This window comes from Cebus imitator, unplaced genomic scaffold (assembly GCF_001604975.1).
Source record: "Cebus imitator isolate Cc_AM_T3 unplaced genomic scaffold, Cebus_imitator-1.0 Scaffold2, whole genome shotgun sequence".
NCBI lineage: Eukaryota > Metazoa > Chordata > Mammalia > Primates > Cebidae > Cebus > Cebus imitator.
In genome coordinates this window covers 16,104,405-16,129,747 of record NW_016107317.1, presented here as the reverse complement: position 1 = coordinate 16,129,747, position 25,343 = coordinate 16,104,405, and the positions used below count along the sequence as shown (strand labels likewise).

The following is a 25,343-nucleotide window of genomic DNA, read 5'->3' as shown; positions in this document are numbered from 1 at the left end:
AAAGTGTGGTATAATGTAATAAACATGGCTTTTAGTCATATGGAACTCAAATTCTGTCTTATTCCTTATATCTATGTAACTAAACTATTTCAGCCAGCTTTTTAAGAAATCTGTAGAATAAAATAATAGCATCTTCTTTTTTCTTCAACTTTTACTTTAGAGCCAGGGGCTACATCGACAGGTTTATTATAAAAGTATATTGCTTGATACTGAGGTTTGGGGTATGATTGAATCCATCACCCAGGTAATCAGCATACCTAATAAGTAGTTTTTTTCAACTCTTAGCCCTTTCTCTTTCTCTCCCTCTTATACTCTCTAGCGTCTGTTGGTCCCATCTGTACATCCATGTGTACCCAATGTTTAGCCCCCACTTATCAGTGAAAATATAGCATTTTCTTTATAAAGTAGTCTTGGCATAATGATACAATGTGTGTGTGTGTGTGTGTGTGTGTGTGTGTGTGTGTGTGTGTAAACAAACATATATCTACACATATATACAATAATGTATGTTTGGAACATAATAAATATTGTTTTCTATATTCTAATATTTTTCTAGCTCCAAATTTTAAAATTAGTTGTGATTACTATAAATAGTTTTTATATAACAGGGACTACTTTTTGGTATTCTGGGACATAAGAAAGTAAAGAAAAAAATTCTGTTACATCTGTGGTTCTCAGGAGCTTGATGTGGTCAAAGAGGCCTGAGCCATAGCTCAGTCATAAATCCTGGATGTAAATTCCAGCTCACTGGTTCACTGGTTATGTGACTTAACCAAATTAGTTAATTTTCTTTGAGCCCGATTTTTCATTGACAAAATGGAAATAGAGGCCACTTAACTGGTAAGGGCTTTGTGATGATCAAATAAAATCAGTTGAGTAAAGTACTAAGCATTTTTCCAGCTTTATAGTATATGTGTAATACATATTTAGCAGTTTTCCCTTTTGCCATCAATTTATTAACATGTCAAATATTAACAAAAGGCTTTTATATACATTTATACATTTACTTACCTACATTTTAGGGTTTGTTTTCCACCTTCCGTTCAGTGTACACTTTCAAACCCTGATTATTTCATTAACTTCCATAGGTTAAGCAGTTCTGGACACTTCCAAACCCGTTTATTCAGCTACAGACTCTATCCAATAGATTAATGGAAATTTTATGTGTCTAACTCTTCATCTTCCTAGTTTATCCCTCCTTTGTTATATCTAAAATTATTTTCTCATTATCTCACCATATTCTTGTAATACTTACTAAAAGCTACTACTGTAGTGTTTAAATATCTCTAAACTATTTTCCTCCTCACACTACCCTCACATTTGCCTTGTCTAGGCCCTCATCATTTCTGGTGGTTTACAGATAATATTGCATTAAACATATTCCTTGCCTCTGCTTATCGCATCCAGTCTTTCAGTCCTGCTACCCTCCCCAAACTCTGGCCCTATTACTCTCTTGGTGAAATCTTTAAATGTTTCTATTTCTGCAGAATAGCGTCAAACACCTCAACAGTGTTGAAACTGTCGTATATAATCAACATTTAAGCAGATTTTAAAAGATTCTGTATAATTTTACCCTATCACCAAACAAACTGTCTATTGTATCCATAGTTCTCATCATATAGAAACTTGAGTTTCTCAGGCTTATCATGTAATATCCTCCCTCCCTACAAATGCATGTGTTGTTATCTTTACTGGAAATGCCTTCAAGCCTTTTCTTCCAAGACTAAGCCTTGAGATGAAATAAATTGTTTCTAAAGTCCTTACTATATCAGAAACTGTGTTAAGTGATGTAAAGACATAGTAATAGCTGAATTTCCTAATAACTCTATGAGGTTGATAAGATCTCCATTTTAGAGATGAAGGAATTGAGGCAGGATTTAAACTCTTATTGGCTGACTCCAAAAACTGTACTTTTAACAATTGTGCCCTAAATAATTTATTTAATTCTCACAAAAACCTAAAGAAAGATAGATATTTAAATTGATTTTTACATGATAAAACTGATGCTCTTGAAGTATGAATGGTGTATCCTAGTCATATAGTTAAATTCAGCAAAGCCTAAATTTCATATCAAATGTGATGACCATTAAAGCCCACATTGTTTCCATTATAAACCCCAGTGTCTTTAAATATCACCCCTTCTCCAAAGGAATCATTTCCCAATGCTCCCATGGGTAGATGATAATGCTACTGTTTCCTCTGCTGATATGCCTTGTATCGTAGAATAAAATAAGAATAATTAACATTTACCTAGCAGTTAATTAACATATAGATACAGTTCTATGTGCTTTGGTAATTATCTAATTTACATATCTCAATAAGTATCATAGCGACTGTATGAATTACCCTCCATCAATGTGGTTGCCTGCTTTCTTTATGAAAGCATGAACACCTTGGAAGAAACAACTGACTGATACATATTTGACTTCATAGCATCCCTCCATCATGCAATTCCTTGCATGTAGAAGGTACACAATAAATAATATTAATTAAATGAATGGGCTATATTGTAGAGTTTCTATGATATTGGTGGGACACAGAGAGAAAAGTAGAAAGCATGTCTTAAATCTTAGAGAACAAATGAAATCTTCTCCCAGCAGTACTTATCCCTTGAACTCAGAAATGCAGAATCTTTGGTAGGTTATATTCTTTTCCTAACTTGTCATGGCATTATTTTTTCTTGTATTGGAGACAAATTATGCATTTTCCAAATGACAGTCAGGCAAGCTAGTAATACATCTTAATAGATATCACAGATTTATACCCAAATTTGCTTTGATTTATACCCAAATTTTGATTTATCTTATTGACCCCATTCACATTATAGAGTTCACTCCTTATTTTTATGTGCACTATAAAACTCAAAATATTGGAAAGCCTCTTGATCTGCAAAGACATCACATTTGTCTAAAGTGGCCATCTCTGTTTTCCATCCATTTGGAAAGATTGTTTAAGTGTTTTTCTCAGGCATAGTCAGGCTTCTGAAAAATAGAAATTGGCTCTTTACTATGACCTTGCCTTTGTTTTATCTGAGAGTACAGTTGTCTACTTTACCTCCATCATTTCCATTCAAGTCTTACTTGCTGCATCTTTTCTTTTATTTCTTCAGGATTTACTATCTCCATAGTTTTCCTCATGCTGTGTATTTCTCCACTTTGCTGGGTTCTAATTTTTTTCTATTCCAGGATGATGACAATGATGATGATGATGATGATGATGAAATGGTGATGATGATATGATGATGATGATTGTGTGTATGTGTGTAGTTGTCGTCTCTGGCCCCGTCTTTAGACAACTAAACCCTGAAACTTAACCAAGCAGATGCAAAGTTGCAGTCTTCATTTCACAGTTGGCTCTGGAGATTTGTATGTGAGAAACAATGCTGGCTTTCCTCCCATTCACTGAAGAAAGAGGTACTAAGCAAATACTATTCCCAGCCACGTGGTTACACACTGTTGAATCATAGCATTTCAGGAAACTTAAATTTCTAATTCTTACATTTGTAATTATCATAGGTTATGTCAATAATTTAGATTTTCTAAATTGTTGTATTTTATATAACCTTGTACCTAATTTCAAAAATATTCAAATTTCTACTTATAAATAAAATGTTCTTGTTATATGAAATTGCTTCTATATATGATTAAATTGATTCTGTGATTTTTAAAAATAAGACCTTTCAATCTTCTATTGAAGGAATAAATGATATTACTCATAGAAGAGGGAAATACTATAAAACAAAGTCTATGTAGTTTACTTGAAGTTTATTAGCCTGGTGACAATATATGTAAATATGAAAATAGAAGCTACCCAGGGCAGAACAAAGCATTATGGCACATGGAATACATAATAGACAAAGGAATTGGGTGGCTAATTTCTCAGACTGCCATTTAAAATGTTTTAGCATGTTTATCAGCCAAGTGCAACTGTCTTCTCTATGGCTTAGTGGGGATTATGCTTCACATGCTCTTGGACATCTCTAAACTCTGCACCTATTGTCATCAGCACCCCTACTACCTTCAAGGGCTGATATCAACTGCTTTTGATTTACTGATGAAAATAACCATGATGATATCACCCAGGGCGAATGGCGCCCTACTGCATAATTCTCAGTTGGCAAACTTTGGTTAAACTCTGGCAGTTATTCTGTACTCTAACCCTGAGTAAAGAACTTGAAGGTTTCACTTTGATTTTCCAAATGATGAGGTGGAATGGACATAGAAATATGAATTGTGTATGTGTGCACGTGCATGTGAGAGAGGGTATAAAAAGAGGCTTTGGGAAGATAGGACTTTAGGCATCTCAGTGACCCTAACGACGTCATGTTCAGTCCACTTTTGGTAGAAAAATAATCAGTTTTTACATCTAAGACACTTCGAAAAATAGACAAGCATTTCTTAAACACACATGCATTTGCTGTTTTATATGAATCTCCCATCCTGGTATTTTTGCAAATACTGTTATGACAATTTAAAATGCTACCTTTGTTTTTCCTTGATGAATATTAGCATAATTAAATGCACATTTTGTTTTAAATCCTGCTTTTTTTAACGCAATGGAAACAATATTATGTTCTTAGAAGCTTAAATTCTAAGAGAAAGAGCTCTCACAACCACTGACACACCCAGAGTAAAGGTACTTATGTTCCAAAATAACTCATATTGATGAACACATGCACCCATATTGATGATTTTTTTAAGACAGAAACTCCTTTCACATTTTTGAAATAAAAAAAGTATTTGTAAATTAAAGTTTTCTAAGAAAGGTTATTCAAATAAGTCCATGTAAAAATCTCCATATTTTATAGCCATATATTATTTTCTCTTTTTTTCATTTATTTATTTTCCTCATTTTCATTTAGCCTTGTGGATGTTCCCAGAAATGATAGGCTAAAGCCAATTCCGTATATCTCATTTATAATGTAAAATATTCAGCCTCAACTTGCAGACAGTATATCTTTTCAATAAAAGATAGCAGATGCTGTAGCATGTCTGCCAAAGAAAGAGTCCAGTTTAAACATTCTGCAGTATGCAAATGTCATCTCCTCTGTGTGAATGTTTTACCCGAGTGGATGTTGCAGGGTTGGAGGCTTCTGCCTATGATTTAGGTTGTAATTTTATTTGTGGAAGTAAACCAATCGCGGAGCTCCAATTGTCTTGGCGATGAGGTGATCAATAGCCCATTACTGGATAGAACAGCGGCTACAGGAAGTGCATTGAAGATTTTAATGCATGAATTATGCATGCAGCGCTCATTCTTTAGTCTCCGAACAGAATGACAGGGTTTGTGAAGTCGCCTCAGATAGTTTCTTGCATTAAGTGACTGCAGTGAAATGCTTAATATTTTCAGGCATAGAAGCAGCATTGACTCAGGCCAGCCGAATTCGGAAGATGTAAATCTCTCAGCTCACAGCACAGAATGCTTTATGTGAAAGTATTGCTATGTAGAGAGCCGGCTTTTCTGTCATCTAACCTGCTCTCCCCAGGTTGGGTGAAGGATGGGAGCGGCTGTGCCTGCCTGTGAGGTCACAGCATGAAGTCCTTTTAACTTGCTTTCTGCTGCAGGAGAGAGTCATATTGAGGTATAACTGTTGCTGTATGTATTCAAATGGACAATTTGCAATAGATATTATACCCAGGACGACAGATAACATATAAGGTAAGTCCAAGGTTTTTGTTTTTGTTTTTTCTAGGTTAGGTAATTGCAAACTAGAATGTGCTGAGTTAGGATAATGGTGATGCCATATTAGAAAGGTTGACTCAGATCTTAGCATTGCAATGCCAGCATCAGGACTCTCAACTGTTACGTTAAACGAGAGGCGACTTTCTACATTTGATACTATTGGACCAATGGGTATTTTATCTTGCATGCAAAAGCTTTTCAAGAATGTACTAGAGCTCAAACGTGTAGAAGGCTGCAAACTGGGGAGGGACAGCAGGAGAATGAGCGGAATTGATAAGTGGAAATTACCTCCTTGTGGGGAAGTTTTAGCTCGGCTGTGGCATCGCGTTGGCTCAGATTATTTTCTTAATGGCAACATTTTCAAATTCTAGTAAAAGATGTGGGTAGACACCAGAAAATGCTCAATCCTGCTTCCAGAAGTAGAGGAGAGCACTGAGGTACTCAAACTCAAATACTGTGTTGCATACAAATTGAGCAGATGGAATTAAAACAATTTGGACTCGCATGTCCTTGAGGGAAGACCTTGCTGTCAAACAAAACCATTATACTTCTACTTGTGGTGGTTTGGTTTGTTTTATCCTCTTGTCAAGAATGCCTTACTCCAAAACGTGTGGAGAGATGACATGTTGTGAATTTTACCCAAAAAAGAGTTTTATTTCTTGGCATTTAAAAAATTAACCTTATATAATTATAGAACCCACTATGTAAGATCTGAATTAATTTATGAAAACTCTGTAAGCCTGAAAGATATAGTACTGTACTAGTATATTTGTCGGAAGTCATTGTTAATTAAAGTTGCTTGCTTAAATATCATGGTAAATTATTAATTCCTGAACATTTCTTTAGGATGAGAAAAGAGAATAAATATAAAGCAAGAAGCACTAGATAAGTAAAATTCTTTAAGGATACTTTTCAGCAGTGAATTCATATTACTAGTGAATATATGTGCACACACATACATATGTACTATAATTCATGGTGTATAAAATGTAGTATATGCACTATAATACATAGGTATATCCACTTCCTCATGTATGTTTATTGATACTGTTTCTAAAAGTATGCTTGCTAAATCATCTATCAAGGGCGAAGAATAGATAAGGACAAGTATGTTTTGGAATAAAAAAGCATGACTTAATTTTTTAAGAAATAAATTTAGAGCAATGATAATAATAAGAGCACAGGAAAACTACCTTTCAGGCATTTCACAGTGCATTTCAATTCTGCTACAGTGTTACTATATTACTTGGGTTTCTTGTTGCCCAGGTGTTGTGCACAGAACTCCCAGCATTACAGAACGGTTTAAATCTTCAAAACTGATCTAGTTTAGGTGTAAGAGGAAACTCACACCTGGAGTTTTTCCTTAGGGAGGGGAATAAAGGAAGGAGAAATTCCTACCTGCATATCTGAGAGGTCTCCTGATGCTGAGTCATGTGTTCAATTCTGCTCAAATGCCTCCTGGCTGAGGTGGCTGATTAACAGCTAGTAAAATGGAATCTAGAGGAAAATGAGAAAGTGGCGGGGGTGAGCAGAAACTTAAATATATTTATCGCCTAATGACACACACTAAATTCTGAGTAATAAGTAGAATGTCAGTGCTACTTGTTGGATCTGGCTGAGTTGACAGTAGAAGAATAAAAGCACTCACGCTGGGTGACAAGATCATAGCAGTAGAATTAATGGCCTAACAAGGGGAGATTGTATAAACAATGGAATTCAAGAAGCAGTGTCCTTGCACGTATCCAAACCTCTCTTTCTTCTTTCTAGTCTCAACCCGAGCCGTTCATCAATCTAATTTTAAAACCATGACGATCAGATAAAGAATAGTTTCCGGATCATGTATGGGAAATCTGGAGTTAGATTTGCTCAGTTTTCGCTTCCCAGAGTGGTTGTAATTAATTTCTATAGGCTATCAGTTGGGAAGAACCAACAGAAAATTGATGAGAATTTTTTAGTATCTTCTTTGATATATATGAAGCACCAAAATGAGGTTAGATAGTGATTGTTATGGCAACATATAATTGTTTTAGATATAATTGGAAATGGAGACTGAATATATTATAAACATAAAGAAGGAAATAGGGCAACTAGAATGACAGAGGAGTGAAACATCAAAATAAGATTATTGAAAGAAAAATGTACTTTAATCGTGGTGGATATACATTATTAGTGACTCTTAAACATCAATGTATAAAAATTCTGAAGTAACAGGTTTACTAATACAAGGGTTTATAATGTCTTTAAAAATAAATTTTAAAGATGACTTAGTAGAGTGAGAAATAATTGACAAGAATTTTTTAAAATAGAAAGCTATAATATTTCCTATAGGGAATAAATACTCATATAGCTAAAATATATTTGAACTTACATTGTAATTAATCTAAGTAGAAGTCTCTCTGTGTATATGTATATGGGTATATATATATATATATATACAGACAGAGTATAGTGTGTGTGTGTGTATACTCACACACACACACACACACACACACACACACACATATATAAATACACTCTTTACCTATCTACCTATCGAGTTTTCTGCTTAGTAACTACCATAAGTGATCTGTAACTACCACAATCCTAACCACTACATATGTAATATATATACTATATTATATACTGTATTGTATATATATTTACAGTGCAGTTATATACTTTTTACACTATATAGTATAGTATATATATTTACAGTATATATACTGTAAATATATAGTATATATACTATATATTATATAAAAATATAAGTAAATATATATACTATATATTCTTAGGATTTTGGTAGTTACAGATTGCTTATGGATAATTATGAAGCCTGCAAGTATTCAAAGAGAGGTAATATACCCATTTTCCATAAAGCAAGCTCATATGAAAATTGTATAAATCAAAGCTTATGTGTAGATGACAAGAAAATTTCCCACAGGGTGCTTCAGTAAATAGTCTTGATGAGTTGCAAGCTTTGTGAAATTCACAGAAAACTTTTTCAAGTATGAAACTATAACAGAGAGTGATCCTTGAGAGATACCATATTTTCTCTCCTATTGGAGAAAATGATTACATTAGTTTCCCCTCAAAATATTTTCCCTGAGTAAGTAGCTTATGAAACGTTCTTCTTTCACATATGCTCTTAAGAGCTGACTCTGAGGAGCGGATCAGCTTAATATAGCTTTATGGATGCTTTACCAATGTATTCACTCTTTTTGTAAATATACGTTTCACCCCTTTTTCATTATTTATTAATATCTTCCTTCTAACGAGCTAAATCAGTGCAATAAGGAAGCATTTATTAAGGATCCTCTTGCTTGGTTTTGCTAGGTACTCTGGTTTTGTAGATGCAAAAGATGATGAAGGGCTTGTGCATTCAATGGGAACAAACAAGTCAAATGCAGGGGGAAAAAAGGTACAACACAGGGCCACCTAAAAATATTCAGTAAAACATTTTACTGTCATAGGAGAAATGAGGGCCTAGGCACAAAAATGTTTAAATGGCACCTGGAAGAAGAATGTAAAGTTATGGAGGCTCAAATTAATATGATATATTTTAATGTTCATACTGAAACAAAGGGATTGGATGGATGGTGTAGTTGAGAATAAACAAGGTGGGGGCAGGTGAATAGGAGCTTAGTCACCAGAATAGTGTGTTTAGACTTGATTTAATAGGCAGTGAACACCCACAGATATTATTTAATGATAAAGATGTATCTGACTCCTGAGTCAGATAAAATTTTCAGCATTTCTTTTTAATGATTGCTAATCTTAAATTAAATAGTCATGCACCACATTAATACTTTTTGATTGCATGTATGACAGTGGTCCAATAATATTATAATGGAGCAGAAAAATTCCTATTGTCTAGTGATACGGTAGCCCTTGTAATGACATAGAGCAGCAGTATTCAGTATAGTAATATGCTGTTCCTGTTTGCAGCCTAGGAAAACAATAGGCTATGCCATATAGCCTACGTGTGTAGTGGGCTAGATCATCTAGGTTTGTGTAAGTACATTCTGTGATGTTCCCACAGTCAAAATCACCTGACTATGCATTTCTCAGAATGTATCTTCTTAGTTAAGTGATGCATGACTGTATTGTATTAACCGTGAGTTTTATTTTCTGTATTCTGATACTTCAGCTCTGCTGACCCTGGAGGGACCAGTTTTCCTAGGTGTTAGCCGATTACTGGAGTTAGTACCATACAACTTGCTCCTGACTACACTTTTCAAATGCAAACCGACCAATCCAGAGCCCCACCACTACAACCAACTTCCTTATCTGGACCCTCACACTCTGGGCCACTATCCACCTGCCTAATCACCTCAGGGACATGTACCAGACAAGTGACAAATCAAATTACTCAAACTAGCCAATCCTAAACATTTACCTGGCTCCTGTTCATTCCGGTGAAAACCACACAGTTCCCCTCTCTCCTGCCTCTTGACCAGCCCCTGTTCTTCTCCATGTTACCATGGTGTGTTGTACCCTTTGCTCTTATTATCTGTGGGTTTAATAAATTATCTCTTTTTTTGTTTTTAAGACAGAGTTTCATTCTATCAACCAGGCTGGAGTGCAATGGCATGATCTCTGCTCACTGCAAACTCTGCCTCCCAAGTTCAAGTGATTCTCCTGCCTCAGCTTCCTGAGTATAGCTGGGATTACAGGTGTGCGTGAGCACACCTGGCTAATTTTTGTATTTTTCAGTAGAGATGGGGCTTCACCATGTTGGCTATGCTGATCTTGAACTCCTGGCCTCAGGTGATCCGCCCGCCTCAGCCTCCCAAAGTGCTGGATTACAGACCTGAGCCATTATACCTGGCCAACACCTTAACTTTTCAATGACAGTTGTCTCCAGGTCTGTTGTCCTTACCAAACCTAAATAATAAGGCCAACATTAAAGATAAACATTTAAACATCTTCTAAATTTTAATACAAACTAACATAAATAGAAATATTATATTCCCAGGACATGAAATAAATTAGGCAAGTCTTTTTTCGTTTTAAAAAAAAAATCATTACCTTTTCACTAAGCTGTTACCTTATTTTGAATTTAAGAGTAAATTCTAAGTGCATCTCATAAAAAGAAGCTTAACTGTTTTCTAAGTTGTAGTTGATAGAGAAAGGGTATATTCTGTAGAAATGTGATGAGCAATTAGAAGTTTTCAGTCTTATGTCAAGATACATAAGTCTAAAGTTTTAAATATTTTCCTGAGATTGCTTTAATTTGTAGTATATCATATCTACTGCATAAAAACAAGCATTTACTTTGTCAAACAACTAAATCAATGCTGAGGGAAAATGCTATCTTTATACTACTTGAATATAGAAAATTTGAAACTGTAGCTACCAAATGCTAGTGTTGTTTACATAATGTCTTTAATATTTGATGAACAACTACACTACACATCCTAACACAAAAACAAAAATCTGCTAAATTAAGCCTACAAAATTGAATTGAATTGAACTCTCTTGAGAACAGTGTCCAAGGAGAGATTGTTAATCAGTGGATGCAAAACTTTGGAACAATTAACCAAATGCAATTAACCAGAAAGACTAACAAGAATTGGATCACACAGAAAATAGTGCTCTGAAGAATATGTATCACAAGACATTATCTTTCAGTGGCGCACTCCATTATTTTAAAACATTATCACCGAAAGAAGAGAACAGTAAATGATTTTAAGGGGTAGACGAATTCAAACATTAAACATATGTTTGATTTTTGTGGTTTTTAACTACTTTTTCGACTCCTGGATTGTATTATAAGTTATTAATCATAATAGCCCTTTGAGAAATAAACTTTTGATAAACTCAAGTGGAAAATTGATGACAATTTAGGTTGGGAATAGGTTAGAAAAGATACTAGTCATGATAGCAGATGGAAGGGCAGCGAGGTAGGTGGCTGGGAGGGAATCTGGAGGCGGAGCTGTGCCAGTAAGAACATAGGAATTTAAACAGATGGAAGATGATATAGTAGTTGGCAAGGAGAGCTGCTGGGTGACAAGCAAGAAGAATCTATTGAAGAACTGGATGGATAGGCAGCCAAGAACTGAATTAGATGGGCCAGTATTAAAAGAAATAGGTCAGTATTAGGGCACCCAAGGCTCCAGAACAAATAGATAAGAATAATAGAAAACAATTACAATTTGTCCCTTTGCTTGAACCTGAGGAAATGACTTACTATAATCTGTTAAAGTGCTTTGAAATAATGATGAATAAATGATGATAAATAAGATGATCATCTTCTACAGAAGAAAAATTTTAGTATAAAACTTAAAAGATGCTTACCACTAAATAATTATATTCTATAAAATTATTATGAGTATACAATTTATTTTATGTCCTAATTTTGGGTGTCCTATAAATAATGTGTGAGGCTATAGGAACCTGGCTGGAAAATAATACTGACACAAAGTAAAAGTGGAGAATAAGAACTTTAATTCCTTTCAAAAAGAGAATTTACCAGACTATGGCAAATCTGAATATAATATTATCTTTATAAAAATAGCTTATGTTGTCTTTGTCTATTAAAAATGATAATAGCAGTGTCTCAATGAAGATAAAGACCATTACAAGTCATTTGGTCTCTCTTCTGCCTTCAGACTTACCTTCCCTTAAATCACCATATTCTTAGGCAGTTCTTCATACTTGCAAGCACTTAGTATAATTGTGTAGGGCAGTCATGCACTTTTTTAAATGACAGCTGTCATTATGGGTTGATATAAAGTACCATACCCAGTAATATTTGTAGGAAGGAATTGGCTTAATATGACCATTCTGATTGACCTTCAGATAATGACATGGTTTCTTAGTGGAAAAGATACTTCAATTTGCCACATTATAAGCTTAAAATTAACATTCTTTTTATTCTTCCATCTAGCCTATAAACTTCTTTTTTTTCCTGCTACTGTCAACCACATTTCTCAAGCCAGTTTATTACTTGCTATTTTACTAGCTGAAGCCCATATACCATTATGCCTGAAACTTTTCTGTTCTACTGCCAATATGATCATTTCTAAAATATCTGTATTCCAGTCAATCCCACACATAGAAGCAGGGATCATTTATGTCAAGGGTTGTCTGAGTTACATGAATATTCTTTTCAAGTGATTTTTTTTTTAAGCTGGCACTTAAATCTCTTGAATTAAACTTCTGAGCACAGGCTAGTAGCAGTGTCTTCCAAAATTGTAAGTACTATTTATACACACACACACACACACACACACACACACGCACACACGAGTTGGAGCAGTTTCCTAAAGAACAATATGAGGCAAATCCTACACATATGCCAGGCACTAGGCCAGAAGTTGAGGGATATAAGGATGAATAAAATATGAATCTTTTCATCAGAGTTTATATTTTGGCGCATGAACAGGTATCTATATATAAGCATCTATTCGTATACAAGTGTATATATACATGCATATACAGGTGTGTCTATACATATATATAATATATATAATCATATGTATGTATATCATATATATGTATAATCATATATGTATATATATTATAATACATATAATATGTATACAGGTATATATGTACACATATGTGTGTATATATACAAAATCAGATACTATGTTATACTTTAATAGATACAATGATATTATGTTCATTAATATATGTGTATATCCTCCATAATTGTAAATCTCTTGAGATTAGGGAACACACTAATTTATTAATTAGCAAATATTTATCAAGCCTATTTTATGTACAATGTTATGCAAAGGAAAGATTTTTCCCTGTTGCCGTGGGCAAAACAGTCTCTTGAAAAAGAGAGAAAGGAGTGAACTTTCCGTGAAATATGGTATACAGTATGTACAATAAGTACATATAAATTGGGCTCTAACCAAAATCAGGAGAGGACATCAAGGATAACTTCCTCAATGAAGAAATCAAAGGATACATAGGATAGTTTTTAAACTATTTAAGTATTTGTATAATGGTTTATTCGTTGCTGTTATAATGGTGTTGACTATAAACTTCGGAGGTTCAGACTTAAAACGATACATGTAATTAATGAACACAATTTGAAAGGAAGCCAACTTTGTGTTTGGTGTTGGGATCATTATTTAAGTATTGTCTCACTTAAGCCTCTCCAAAAGAGTATGATATCTTCACTTTTAAGATGAATGTTACACTGTTACTAAAACTCTTTGGTTCAGGATTAGGAGATTAAAGTTTCTCTTCTATAACACCATAATTTTGCTAAATTTTCTTTGCATTTTGCAAAAACTTTTAAATGTCAATGCATTTATATATTCCATGATATTTTAGAACCCCTATATTCATTAGACTGTTCATCTCCTTTTCCTTTTAACTAGAATGTGTATAATGGGGCCAGTAGAAAGTTATATGTTAATTTTCATTAAGATGCTATTGATTAGAAGATTGGAGGGGGCCTTCAAGATGGCTGACTAGAAGCATTTCATGCCCACCTCCTCCACTTTAGAAACCAAAATAATGTATAGACAGTCACATGTTGAATATATTATCTGAGAGAGAGTGGTGGAATTTAATAAAGAAGTGACAGAAAACGCCAACAGCAGGAAGGAGAAGGGAGAGAGACAATCTGCTTTCCCAGAATCAGCTGAAAGCTGGGACTGACTTCCCAACACAGAGAGTAGGTGAGCAAGAAACTTCCAACAGCCCACATCTCTATCATGGATACATTTATATCAGGTTAAATGGACTTTAAGTGAAAAGCAGTTTTAACAAAAGACAAAGAAGGTCGTCATATAATCATAAAGGAATCAATTCAGTAAGAAAATATAATAATTCTAAATATATATGCATGCAACACTGGGGTACATAAATAAAATATTACTAGATCTAAAGAGAGAGAGAGAGTCTATAATAGAATAATAGTGGGAGACTTTAACACCCCATTCTCAACAATAGGCAGATTATCTAGACAGAAAATCCGCAAAGAAACATTGGATTTAAATTAGTCTTTCGACCATATGGACATAATAGTTATTTACACAACATTCTATCCAACAATGACAGAATATACATTCTTTTCATAAGCATGTGGAAGATTCTCCAGGATCGATAATATGTAAGGTAGCAAAACAAGTTACATCAATTTTTTTTTCAAAAATTGAAATTATATGAAGTATCTTCTCAGACCACAGTGGAATAAAACTAGAAATCTATCTAACAGTGCACCTAAAGGAAACAGAACAAGAACAAACCAAACCCCAAATTAGCACATGAAAAAATATCAGACAAGAACTAAATGAAATAGAGATCAAATAATACAAAGGATCAGCAAAACAAAAACTTGGTTATTTGAAAATATAAACAAAATGAATAAACCTGCAGCTAGACTAACCAAGCAGAAAGACCTAAATAAAACAACTATACACTGAAAAACTGGAAATGGATAAATTTCTAGAAACATACAACCTATCGAGGTTAACTTGGGAAGTAGAAAACCTAAACAGACCCAATAACAAGTAGCAAGATTGAATCAGCAATAAAGTCTCTCAACAAAGAAAAACCCTAGACCAGAAGGTTTCAGTTGAAGTCAATGATACATACAAAGAAGAACTAGTAACTACGTTCCTGAAACCATTCCAACAAATTTAAGATGAGAGAATTCTCCATATCTCATCTCATGAGGCTAGTATCAACCTGATACCCCAAAACCAGACAAGAGCACATCAAAACAAGAAATCCCTAATATCTCTAAGGAACATGGACACAAAAGTCCCCAACAAAACATTAGCAAACTAAATCCAACAGCATGACAAGAAGATATTACAACTTGATCAAGTGGGATTTATACTAGGTATGCAAGAATTGTTTAACATATGCAAATCTATAAAGGTGATACATCACATTAATAGAATGGGGGACAAAAACCATATGATAATACCAATAGATGCAAGAAAAAAAACATTTGACAAAATTTAATATCACTTTATGACAACAACTCTCAACAAACTAGGCATAGAAGGAATGTACCCGAACATAATAAAGGCCATACATGACAAACCCACAGTTCACATCATATCAATGGGGAAAAGCTGAAAGCTTTTTCTTAAAGAACTACAACAAGACAAGGATGCTAACTTTCACCACTCCTATTTAACATAGGATTGATACCCTGACTTGAACTCTGTGTATTATAAACATGTAACAAAAGTATCTGTGTACCCCATAAATTTGTACACATTTTAAAAAGAAATATATATATATATATTTTTTTTTAATTAAGAGAAAGTCAAGTATAATTTGAAAAATAAGCCACTCACAGACCATAATCTAAGTTAAATTAAAAAGATCACTTTGCTTGAGTATGAAAAATGTTACTGGTAAATACAGAATAAAGTGCCATCTGAGGAAATACATACATTTTACAAGATGTTTGTTGCATGTACCCAGCTAAAATATCACTGAGTATATTGACGAATAAGTTTTCAATAAATTCAGATTAATTAGCTTGTTACTGATTCCTCTAAAATGTGTATTAACTGTATACTTCAAATAGCTAGAAGACAATTGCTATGTTCCCAACACAAAAGAAAGCATAAACATTTGAGGTGATGGGTATCCCAGTTATCCTGGTTTGATCATCACACATCATATGTAGGCATCAAATTATCATATGTACCCTCATAATATGTATAACTTATGTATCAATAATCATTGTGAAAAAAATAAGTAGTATTTTTTAATTTCACTGAGGAGGTGCTTTAGACACTTTTGCTTCCTTCCTATCTCTGTCAAGGAAGAATAAATATTAACCAGTAGAGTCTTCTGCGTAAGATTGAAGGTTATGGAAGGCAACAGTCTGCTTTGTTCATCTTTGTATTTATAGTGTCTAGCACAGTGCCTTGAATATAGTAGATGTTCAATAAATATATGTTGAATAAAAGATCATATGAATTAATACTAATACATTATTATTTGTCAAACTATCAAATTAATAGACTTTTAGGAAACTGTTATGTTTAATGTACATATCAAATGTAAGATGAATTCTGTAGTAGTTGATCTTGTTTGTCAGTAATGAAAATGTGTCTTGAACTAACTTAGGCAAAAGGGGGGTTTTATGCACTGATACAATATCATATGCCTGAAGGCTGTATAAGCAAATGCTGAGAAGGATGGAGCCGAGGTATAGCTGGACCTAACCTACACCTTAACTGGAGTGTGATCTAAAATGAATTCAGCAAACAAATCTGTGGGAAATAATCAGTGTATAAGTGATAAATTATTTCAGCAATGACACTGCAGTGGAAGTTAGAAAAACAGTAACTCTTAACAGATAAATGATACAGAAAGGACAGAGCAAATCCTCCAGTAATTAAAAAAAAAATGGCAGGAATTGGGGTGAGGGTATCAAGACCTCACATGATTCCATGAAGTCCTGGCCACGTTTTCATTGCCCCCATATGTTGTCACCCCATAGAGCAGTAGAAAAGTCTCACCAGACAGTCAGTCTCCACCACGACAATGCTCCTGCACATTCATCTCATTAAACTAGGGACATTTTGGGAGAGTTTTAATCAGAAATTTATAGGCATCCTCCTTACAGTCTTTTTTTAAAAAAATTTTATTTTTAATTTATTTTTTATTTTGAGTCTTTCTCTGTCACCCAAGCTGGAGTACAGTAGCACATTTTCGGCTCACTGCAACCTCTATCTCCTGGGCTCAAGTGATTCTCCTGTCTCAGCCTCCCAAGTAGCTGAAGTTACTGGAGCGTAGTACCATGCTCAGCTAATTTTTTCTTTTGAGATGGAATCTCTAGCTCTGTTGCTCTGGCTGGAGTATGGTGGTGCTATCTCGGCTCACTGAAACTTCTGCCTCCCAGTTTCAACTGATTCTCCTGCCTCAGCCTCCTGAGTAGCTGGGATGACAGGCACACGCCACCACGCCCGGCTAATTTTTGTATTTTTAGTAGAGAGGGAGTTTCACCATATTGGCCAGGCTGGTCTCAAACTCCTGACTTCAAGCAATCCACCCACCTCAGCCTCCCAAAATGCTGGGATTACAGGCATGAGTCACTGCACCTGGCCCTCTTTGCAGTCTTGATTTGGCTCCCTCTGCTTCCTTTTTGTTTGCTGATCTTAAACAATCTTTAAAAGGCACCCATTTTTTCCTTCAGTTAGTAACATTAAAAAAGACTGCATTTACCTGATTAACTTCCTAGGACTCTTAGTTTTTAGGGAGGGACTAAATGGCTGGTCTCATTGCTTATGTCTTAAACTTGATGAACAAAGTTTCTATTTTTATTTTTATCTTTTGATTATATTTTCCACAAACTTTTTGAAAATCCCCTTGTATTTCATTTGTAATTTCTGTAGCAAAGTACTTCAAATCAGCTAAAACTTTTTGTTGTTGTTGTTTTAACTTTTATATTTCAGGGAAAAAAACTGAATTCACTAATGGTTGCCCCTTCTTTTAATTTGTGTTACTTTCAGATGTCGTGTTCACTATTGATGCAAATTAAAACTGTAAACTAAAATGTTAATTTTATGAGTTTCAAAGATCTTTAGGGAAAAGTTTAAAAAGCAGTGGATTTATAATGTGAATAGCCATTACAATTACATTTACATTCACATTCTTGAAGGAAGTAGAATTACAGACTGAAGGAGTGGGCTGTCCCTCTCCTGCTGGGGATCCTCCACTGGGAATCAGTGGCCCTCAACTTTTTTAGCACCAGGGACAGATATCATGAAAAACAATTTTTACATAGATGAGGTGAGAATGATTTGGGGATGAAACAGTTTCACCTCAGATCATCAGGCATTAGGTTCTCATAAGAAGCGTGCAACCTAAATGCATCACTCGTCTGGGCAGTTCACAATAGATTTTGCTCTCCTGTGAGAATCTAATGCTGCCACTCATTTGACAGGAGGCGGAGCTCAGGCAGCACTGCTTGCTGACCCTCTGCTCACCTCCTGCTATGCGGCTGCCTTCCGAACAGGCCACAGACCCATACCACTCTGTAGCCTAGGGGTTGGGGACCCCTGCTCTAGAGCTTCTAAATCTACAAATATTTTGTCTAGGAACAGTCAATTTTATGCCTTGACAGAATGGATTCTCAGGGATGTGATTTGACATCAGAATTCATATAAGGATTCATGTATAAACTACCTTTTAAATTACTCTTCTAAACTTCTCTTTAATTACTATTTCCCCATTTTGTTTTCATTCCCCAATATTAAGTCAAAATTCTTCTAGTGTTTAATGTTAATGAAAATACTTAATTCTATCAAAATTATTATTTTATTAAGTTAGATTAGAGCTGTGTAATTAGCTGCCTTTTTCTTTTCATTGCTAGCTTAACTGAATTTTCCATTCAATTAATAGGTAAAGTGGTACTGTGCTGTAGGCTAGGTTATTAATTCCCTTTATAGTGTTATCTCATTTATTACTGTGTTGAAACTTTCATTGACTATGTATGCTGTCACAATTTCGTGGAAGTATTAGTGTTTATATAATGAAAAAATAAGTAGGTTAATAAGGTATGAGTTAACATCTAACCCCTCATTTGTTTTGAATGAGCCGAGATTCAGATACTATTTGGGAATTTATCATAAACAGTAATCTGACTACATTCAGTTCTCTTTAAAAGAGACGGAGATGTAATAAAATGAAGAAAGGATATTTTGAAAATGCTCTTTTGATTTTTTTTTCAAGGATTTTCAAGGATGTATGTCATGTGTCTGGTGCCTAGCAAAAGTACTTAGTCTTTAGGTCTTCTCAAAGTTTGAAGTCCTACTGAAGTTGTACTGTACTGAGTTATATATGCTGCTGGTTTTATATGACAGTTCAGACACTCTAGAACATCAGGTTTTTTTTTTGTTGTTGTTGTTGTTAAATAAAAGACAGTAGGGACTGGTTATAAAAGTGAAAAATCACTTCTTTCCCTATGGATTAATTGCCTTCTTAAACAAAATAATCAAATACAATGTAAAAATATAATGTAATCATATTTGTGATGGATCCAAATTACTAGGGTAATGAACTATCAAAAGAAAACATCCCTGCAGAGTTAAAAGGATCGATAAATATTAGTGTGGTTGTACCATCAAACACTGGACTAAGAACCAAAAAAAACCTAAATTTAGTTCCTTGAGATTTTAGACAAACAGCTTAATCTCTCTAAGCTTCAGGTTATTAATCGTTAAAATGGGGATTAGTAATACCTGGCTTCACCAATTGTCAAACCCTTCATGAAGTACAATGAAATATTCCCTGAACTGTTTATAACCTTTACACTTTTAAAAAAGGTGTGAAGACCAAAAAGGTAAATTTAACATTAGCAACAAAAAAACGTACATACTCAATTCAGGTTGCTTTTATGTTATTAATATATATGTAAAGTTACTCATTCAGTGAAAGTCAAACATAAGCAAATGTAATAAATACATTAATGACTGACTCCAAAAGAAGCATGTTATAGCTTGGAAATCACAGTGAATATCTCAACCAGTTCCCACAAAACTGACTCACAATTACGCTCCAATTGAGTCTACCCTCTGATTCCCCTAATAGCAATAATGGAGCTTGGTTGTAATTGATTAGGAGAAACAAAGGCAACTGTGCTAGCCATTATATTAGGGTCTCTAATTTATTCTCATGCTATCTAAGAATTTCTATTAAGGGGACTGAGGCTACATTATGGAATGCTAACAACACTTTATTAATTACCTTTGTAGTAATTGCTAATATATAATAATATATTAAACAAATAATAGTGATTTGTGTTATTAAAATGAGGATTTTCAATTTCTCAGCATGCCATATGTAGCCAAAGCAAAACAAATTCAAATAAGGAAAAGACTCTTTTTTTAATCTGTGAGACAGAGAATACTATTTTAGTGAGATATATACATATTGTATGTACTATATATGTATCTTACTATATATATCTCACTTTATTCTGTGAAACATAGAATACTATTTCAGTGAGGCCTATATATATATGTAGGTACTATATACATATGTAGTAAAGAATCAATCAATTCCAATAAACTCTTTAGAAAATGATATTGATGTCGTATAAAATGCTTGTATCTTTAGCATTATAATCTATGTTTGTGGATTCAAGTCTCTTTAAATTGTGTTTTTTACAAAAACACCCAAAAATTTTTTGGTGCTTTCTTTTTCTGAATTCTCCCTCTGTAGACATGCCCTGTAAACATACCTATATTGTTCATTATGAAATTAACTGATGACAAATCTTTGTTCATTTTACATTTTTCCAAAGACTGTTAGCTTGCATTCATTTGGCCTGAAGTTTCTAAGGACTAGGCCAGAATCATTTTTTCTTTCTCTTGATTTTTCAGATATGAATTTGAATTGATTCATTACTTTTCAGCTGTTATGTCAGATGCATCCCGAACAATGCCCTGCAGGGCTATCCAGAAGTTTTGGTAGAAAGAATAAGTAGTTACTGAAAGCTCTATTCCTTTAGATGTTATCAAACAAAATGGATTTGTTAAAGCCTTCAATCTACTCCTTGATCATTCTTTGTATTTAAAAAAAAAAGCTTTTAGAAGATGCAAACCCAGTCTGAATCTATTATTGTTCCCATTTCAACTGACATAATCAAAATTATTCAAAGTGATGATATTAAAATATGAGCTAGACTTCAGTAAGTTGTATGACTAGATGAATAAGTATAAATAGCTTTTGTATTCTTCAGCTGTCTATGATATTATAGTTGGTGTGGATTTGTACCAATTGATATGAGGGGTTTCTTTAATTGCTAATGAGAGTTGTGGATAAGGATATTTACTCATTTTTGCATTATTACTGTACTAAATCTAAACTAATTATAAATTATCAGCCCCCATTTTATTCTTTTTCATTTTGAAATTTAAAATACCATTTGTTTGGCATAAATGCTGTTTGTTTGGCATTTTGAGGTTTAAAAAAACCATTTGGCATAAAATGAATTCAGTGTTAAATATTTTTTTCCATCCAATTGTTTTGAACAGAGAGTTACTTTCATCTAGATAACTTTCAGATTTCAGGGCATGAAATGGAAGTATTCCTGCTGGGGTTCTGATTGGGACTGTACTTAACTGTGTGGTGAACCTTCATGTGCTACAAATCAAGGACTTTTCTAAAGCCTTGTAGTAGGCTTCTAATAGTGGTGAAAATTGGGACTCTGGATTGAGCTCTCAGTTAAAGGTAGGAACAGAGTTTTCGTGTGCCCTGAGATCAAACAACGTTTTAGTAAAATTAGAGCTTAGAAATAGGTGTGACTCTCTTGTCCTTAGTTTGTATGTACACTTTTCACTTTTCTTTTTTCCTCTCATTGTCCTGGCATTTTTCCAGTGCACTGGGGATGAAAGCCCTGGTTTAGAAAAAAGTATATATGTGCACGCTCACATGTATTTGCTTTAAATCATATTTTGCAAAGGAGTGGGTACTCTGCACGAAATATGCAGTCAAAAAGAAGTCATCCATATTTTGAGACTCTGCTGAGACATCTATCTTTCAGCCATTCTCAGCTTCTCTGAGGTTACTCTTGCTAGAGTTATATCCTCATTTTTGTTTAAACAAAACAAAGTTGCATGTGTAAAGTTGTTATACATACGTTATTCTCCCCTTATTGTTACCACCCAGGTCCAGGTCCATTCTGACCATGCACAGTAAATTAATCACTGTGACATGGGTATTGCAAAAGAAATTAATTTGCACAGGCATCCAGCAATAAGGCAGGAGCACAGCTCTCAAATCTGCCTCCAGGAAGATAAGGCTTAGGGATATTTATGAGTTAGGGAAGTGGAGTGGTCTAAGGCATGGGGAAAGGTGATTGGCAGTGGGGGAAAATGAAGTAACGGGTTTATTCTGTTCAAGTATAGTCAGTGTTGATGGTATTTTGTAGGACATATGTACAGAAAATGGTAGCATTAGCATGATTTGGGGGTAAACATCTGGGCCCTCTGCGGTGAAAAGGATATCCCTCTGGTCCTTGTACAGGTCCAATTGAAGGCTAGGTAGTCTCAACTGGCTTGAACTGAACAGGAGCTGACCCAAGTTTTGAAAAACAAATAAATCAGACATTACCATGGTGACCCACGGATGTTATCTATAAAGTAGCCAGTGAAGGTTAAGTTTTTCAGCATTCAGCAGGGAGCCCTTCAGCTACCTGGCTTTCAGCTTCATGGGGAAAAAAAGAAAAAGAATAATAATAACAAAAGCAAGTGAACACAAGCAAGCAGGGCTGTCAGACCTGATCAAATTAACCCCTCAGTTTCCTTATAATTCCTCAGCTATACTTAAGGTTGGTATGAAAGACATTTTTCTTATTATTTTATAGTTAAGGAAATGTTCAGGGATGTTGGCTTTCAGTTTGAGCAGCAATGCTTACTTTTGACTTTGGCTGGTGCTCTCTGGGACCAGAGCTCTTTCAGGTACCTGGTATGACTGTGGCTTGGCTTTCAAGCTCTTTACCAGGTTTCCTATAGATCATTCATTTACCGCAAAAATGTTTATTAGTATTTTAAGAATTTCATGTGCTGCCTTTATTTTTTAGTGCCGTATTCTCTCCATTCTAAATGGCACATTTTTTCCCACTACTAAAATTAATGCCCCAATGACATTTTTTTTTCAAAATCTGGGAATAAATTGATAAAAGAGATGATGTCATAGAACTGAGGGAGAATAATGTTTGTGTTCCATCACTATGCCTAGAAAACCTACTACATGTCTTGAATTCCCTCTTGTCCTACCTCTGAAAAATATTTTTGCTTTTGTGTGAAAACTTTATATATCTCAAATACTCTTATTTCTGTTCTTACAATTCCCCAAATTGGTGGTAAATCTTCCTTTATTAATTTTCATGATTCTAAATTTATTTTTTGTCACTCAGTTTTTTTGGTAAATAACCCTAATTGCATAGTTTTTTTTTTTTTAGCCTGATAGAATTTGATCTAAGATCTACTAGTTTTTCAAATAAGCTTGCTAAATAGTTACTGAGGTTTTATAATAATGGCTGGAATTATTAGAAGGTGTTTTCCCCATTGTGTTAACATAAACATTATCCTGTCTTCAAACTTACTTATATTCCATGGCATATTGTCAGTATTTTTCATCCCTGGTAAGAAAAAAAAGAAGTAAGAAATTGAGTTTTATAATTTTTTGCTGACCTATTCTGTCTTTGCCTTAACTGCTAGAGGTTTTGTTACCAGGGGTGACAGGTCCTGAGCAGAGTAAAATCAAAGTTGAATAAAAATTGGGTATCTGAACCATTGACCCTAAAAGTGAGAGGAAAAGTGGAAGTGGGAAGCCTTCCAAAAGGTTGTGTTCATAAATAAATGAAATCTAATCAATGGTTCCATTATTAGTGTATTAACTGAAGTATTGAACAGGAAAGCAAGACTTGTTGATTCTTGTTCAATGAACCTAGCCCACATGAGAAAAGTTAGTGAAAGACTCAACTGAGTGCTCAATCCAAGGCACCCTTCATATTTGATATATGACATTGAAACCATTTCCAACAAGTGATGACCATGTTTTCTTTGTCTTAGACAGGCTTCATTCATTTGTTCACCATCTATTTATTCAAAACCCACTAGCTATAAGACACTGTGCTAGGCACTGGAGCCCCACGATAAACAAGAGATACACAATCTTTTTTTTTTCCCCTATAGGTGGTAGTCTATTGGGAAATTTGGGCAAGAAAATAGCTAATTACAATGAAGTCTATAGCTTTGACACCAAGAGTTAGTCTAGCCCTCTCTAGCTCTATCCACTTTCTTTCCCAATCCCTGCTGTCCTTACTTTTTGTTTAAATAGCTCTGATCATATCAAGTTATTTGAATTAATTTTAAAAATGCAGTAAGATATAAAGTCCACTGACAATTTGCCTCAGTAGTAAAACAATGTCTTTATGTATTACCTGTCTCAGAATGAAGCTTCCTGTACCTCCAAGATTATAATAATTTTCCAAATATTATCTCAGATTCTTTAAACACCTCTTTTCCAGCATCCTGGATCAAAACGATTGATTTTAGAGATTCTTACTAAATATTCTTTGGCTCATTCCTACTGTATGCTAGGTACTATGCTATATCTTAAGGATACAATGATAAGTAAATAGACAGGATAACATGCTATCTATCCTTAGGGAGTTTAAAGTCTAGTGGTAAATATAAATGTTAAATTAAAAATATGCAAATGAATATTTAAGTCAGCTTGTCATACATGTTAGCAAGGAAATGGCAGGAACATAGAATTTCCTTCTGGGATAAGAATGAGTGGGAGCAAGTTTAGATAAATGCGGCAAGACTGACTCTTGGTGGAAGTCTGATTTATTTTGAATCCTGAAAAATAAAGATTTATTCAAGACAGAACATGGGGGAATAATTAGTTATTCCCACGTTCTCATATTTAGTTTCACCTCATCTCATATTTCTAGATTTAAAAGTTTGGTTATGGTTTTTTAAAGATGTGAATTACCTTAAGTCTCTAAGTCAAGACTCTGTGTCTCTAAACTTGGATCAGAAATTAGCTGGAAAAATAAGAAAAAAAAAAAAAAAAAGACTGTCATGCAAATGTCTAACCATTTAAAATATGAGGATTTAAGGAGCCAAAGGAAGATCAGCAAGTGAAAGCTTTTCACTTCCGTTAACATTTCTGGTTCTAAATTGGAAGTTATGTGCTATGAAAACACAAGAAGAGGATTTCTA

At 34.3% G+C, this 25,343-nt stretch overlaps 1 protein-coding gene across 6 annotated transcripts in view; it reads left to right on the top strand.

Annotated features, from left to right (window-relative positions):
* Positions 1–25,343, top strand: part of CNTN1 (contactin 1) — a 372,749-nt gene that overhangs the window by 134,163 nt on the left and 213,243 nt on the right. For 2 of the 6 annotated variants that reach the window (XM_017530379.2, XM_017530387.2), the window contains exon 1: positions 5,155–5,658. The exons of 3 other annotated variants lie outside the window; for them this stretch is intronic. The gene's annotated coding sequence lies outside the window, so the exon portion shown is untranslated. Of the gene's footprint in view, positions 1–5,154; positions 5,659–25,343 lie in introns of those variants that run through there. One more of the 6 variants, XM_037739051.1, reaches the window with a different exon arrangement.